This window comes from Octodon degus, unplaced genomic scaffold, assembly GCF_000260255.1.
Source record: "Octodon degus isolate 3935 unplaced genomic scaffold, OctDeg1.0 scaffold00002, whole genome shotgun sequence".
NCBI classification, from domain to species: Eukaryota; Metazoa; Chordata; class Mammalia; order Rodentia; family Octodontidae; genus Octodon; species Octodon degus.
Genome location: NW_004524578.1, coordinates 8962419 through 8966628, shown reverse-complemented (window position 1 = coordinate 8966628; position 4210 = coordinate 8962419).

Genomic DNA, 4210 nt, shown 5'->3' with positions numbered 1-4210 from the left:
ATATAATGTCTATATAAAATATATTTTAAGATATGCATATAAGGGGTGGGGAGAGAGCTCTGCAGTCTAAGCACCTGCCTGGCAAGCTCAAGGACCCAGGCTCAATCCCAGCATGCCCGCCACCAAAACTGGGCTTGGTGGCACTAGCCTGTAATCCCAGTGCTGAGGAGGCTGAGATAAGTCCAAGCTGTGTAGTGAGACCCTGTACCAAATAAATAAAATATTTTTAAAATATATGTATATGTTAAGATGTTGTAAGATATGTATATATGATACATAGTGTTTTGAAGACAGGAAGGAGCCAGGGCTTTGAAAGGAAAGCAGACATCTCACTGGCTGCTCCAAGAACCCCCTGTGACTGAGCCCCCCGCCCCGTGACTGAACCCCCCCTGTGACTGAGCCTCCCTTGTTACTGAGCCCCCTCTGTGACCCTTCCCTGAAAGCCCTAATGCACATGTGCCATTTTTGGATCCTCTTCTGCAATAGATAAGTTTTATTGCCTCAACTTGCTTTTGTGCCAGTGCTTATATTCCTCAAAAGGGACTTTTTAAAATGAATAAGGCCTTGGCATCGGCATCTTACACAAAAGGCTGAAATGGTTTTCAACCTTCCGGGGCCATATTGTTTCACAAAGAGCTTGGACAGTCGTGAGTGGTTCACTGTGCATCATGCTCGCAAAGCCATATTCTCTTTAGAGAGGACATGTTTACATTCAGACAATATTCAGGAGATCCAAAACTTCTAAGCTTCAATTGGGAGGAAATCCTCTCCGCCCCAAAGTGAGCAGCTTGCTATGCTGTTTACTTGGAGCTCTGCGCCTCCCATCTTTGGGTCAAACTGGAAAATGAAGTCAACTCAAATCCTCTTGTCATTTAAAAACACATGAGGCCTTAGGAAAGTCTTTGTTAACGGAGGTGCACGTCCCTTTCTATTTTTGGCAAAAGACTGTCTGTCTCCCCTCACCAGGGAGCAGAGCAGTTGCCTTCTACCTTAATTTCATGAGAACTACTGATGCCCACCCCACCTCCCAAGCCCTGCCAGAAGAAATTCTTCCCTTCTTTTATTCTTTCTTCACTTTCATGTTGACATTTTTATAAAAACTTATTATTTAATGTCAGTCGAGGTCTACCTGGTTATTTCTCATGCCCTTCCCAGCTCTTTCTCTTGGAGTCAACTGTTCATATGGATATCTAGTGCTGAAAGGGCCTTTTAAATACTGTGCTTTCACTTTCTTATCAGCAGGACTTCTGGAAATTATACAAAGGCCAAGACTCATGTCCCATTTTGAGATTCCAATGTAAAAACACAAAGAAATACCCAAATAGGGTTTGAAAAATGGATTCAGTTTTAATAATTGATATTCATTAATGCTATCTGGGAATGTGTAACAAAATAGAGCATTATTCCAGTTATTGTATGTTTCCATTAGGGAATAATGCCAAAAGTTTCGGTATTAGGCATGTGGGGCCCATGTCCACCTGTCCTTCTCCCCCTTCACACCTCCCCCCATCAGGTCCTGCTAATGAAAAAGAGCTGATGTGGTTAATAAAAGAACACAGGGCCAGAGGAAGCAGGAAGCAGGAAGCTCCGTCCTATATGCACCTTGCCTTCTAGGTCCGGAAAATGAAAATGTTGCCTTAAATACCTCCATGAGTCTCTTCTAGTGCTATTTTGTAACTTTATATTGTTCAAGGCCCCACAGCCATCATCCCATCCACCCAATAGAAAAACAAGGAAGATGACATAGCAAAAAATCAGTGCAGATAAATAGTCTTGAATCAACTGATGTGAGAGACCTCACAAACACACACATTATGGTGTAAAAACTGGGGTGTGGCAGGATGCGGAGGTACAAAAGGGAGCTGTCCCCTTGTTGTGCTCTCCCCAGGGCTCAGCAAGTGCCAGCCACACAACGTCCTATGACACTCAGACACAACTGCACACCACACACCCATAGCTACACAGCTATTCAGCACTGTGTAATGCGTGAACATACGGTAGGAATAATCATGACCGTTTCAACACTTTTAATTAAACCCATTTCCATTTTCAGAGGAAAGATCTCTCGCTTTCTTCTATGGAGAAAAAAAAGTGAAAGTAACGTTACAGTTTGGCCCTGGGAAAGGGCAACTTTAGATCCAAGATCGGGAGATTATGTGGAAGCAAAATACCTAATTATGAAGGCTCTACTAATATTAATGAGTAGAAATATGCTATTTTTTTCTAGATTTCAACAACTATGAATGTCTGGGTTAAAACATTGAGCACTTAATTGAAAAGAATGCTGACTGTAAAGTATGAAGTCTATTTGTTACATCGCCCCCTGCAAGCCAGGGATTCATTCAACAGAATTCTCATACAGGCCACTGTCATTTGGAAGCGGAAGTGACCCCAGAGGCCATGTGTGGAAGCCTTGGTCACCAGCTTGGGCTCCTGTTGGGAAAGCGTGGTGCCTTTAGGATATGCAGTCTCCTGGAAGAAAGTTAGGTCACTGGGGGTGTGACCTGGAAGGAGAGGGGACCTGACTGCTTCCTGTTTCTTTTCATCTTGGTCACCATGAGCCCAGCAACCACAATGTCCGCCCACTGCTATCTTGTGCCTTACCACAAGTCCACAGCAACACAACCCATTGACCGCACACAGAAACTTCTGAATCCATGAAAAAGGGCAAGAAATCTCCTTATAAGTTGTTTTTTCTCAGGTATGTTGTCATAATGATAGAAAGCTAACATATACACTTATCTGGCTTCCCAGTAATGAGAGCAATAATAACAGTAATGATGATTATAATAAATACTTCTTCCATATCTACCATGTCCTGAACACTGTATGAAGTTTACTGAACACCAGTTGTGAATCCACTTTGTTCTCAGAAGTTTTTATATATGACCTTATTGAAAGTCTGAGGAAATGCCCTAGGCAGTAGGTTCTAGTATCATCCTATAGATGAACCGATGGAAACAGAAAACGGGTTAACAACTTGGCTACAGTCAAGAGTTAGCAAAAGAGGACCTGAGGAACTAAGATACATAGACCTGACCCAGAGCCTGCCCTTTAGCCTACCATGCACCAGGGAGGGTACGAGAAACCTACGGACAGGGCGCTAAAATCCACCAACGCACTAATTAACAGCTAGACCTTCAGGCTTCTAAGCAAAAGCTGCCTCCCTGAGTCTCCATGTTAACCTTCAGGAGAATAATAATTATCCCATTGCCCAGTTTGATAGTCGTGATATCAGAGATTGGCCAGGCAATGGCTTTGGGGCCAAATCTGGCCCACCATCTGCTTCTGTATGGGTGGTGGGCTAAGAATGAATATCAGATTTTCAAATGGCTACAAAAAAAAAGGAGAATGTTTTGTGACACATGAAAATCACATGAAATTCAAATTGCAGTGTCCATAAATGAGGTTCTATTGGAACACAGCAATACTTCATTTACATATATTCTGAGGCTGTTTTCCCTCTACTTCAAGGTCAGAATTAGGTAGTTGTAACAACGACCATGTAGCCCAGAAAACGCAAATGTATCTCTTACCCACTACAGATAATATTTGTTGAACTCTGCTTTAAGTAATTGGAGGAAGTTCCTTTATCTTTTCCTAAATTTGTTTTCTTTTAGTTTGTTGTTGTGGTTGTGGTTGTGGTTATTCTTGTGGCAAACATATTTCAACTCTTCCCTTCCTCTTATCTCATCATCCCAAAAACTTTCATATGACATTTCCATGGTAACACACACCCTATCCCTCCTAACAGTAGTGCTCAGTGTTAAGTTCCTTTCATGGAATAGTGAGACATTATTTTCTTTTATTTATTTATTTTTAGTACTGGATATCAAACTCATGACCTCACACTTGGCAGGCAGGTGCTGTCCACTGAGCTACCTCCATGGTTTCTATGGTAGTGATATTAAAATAAATTAAATAAATAAATAACAGACTGCATCTCCCAGTCACGAAGCTGAAAAAAGAAGACTTACATGAATTGTTCTTACTGGGTGCTTGCACGATTATGAAATTTTAAAAGAGATAAGATGAATCTATCTTATCTCTTTTAAGATAGATAAATGTGGAAATGTCAGGACAATGTTTTTCTTTGGGAAAATGGAACAAGAATTTTGCTGGTGCAGCAAAGGGAACGTTATTACCTGGACACCGTTAAAAGCTGTACTAAATTTTAATGATCATTGTATCTGGCATAGAAGGTTTGTTT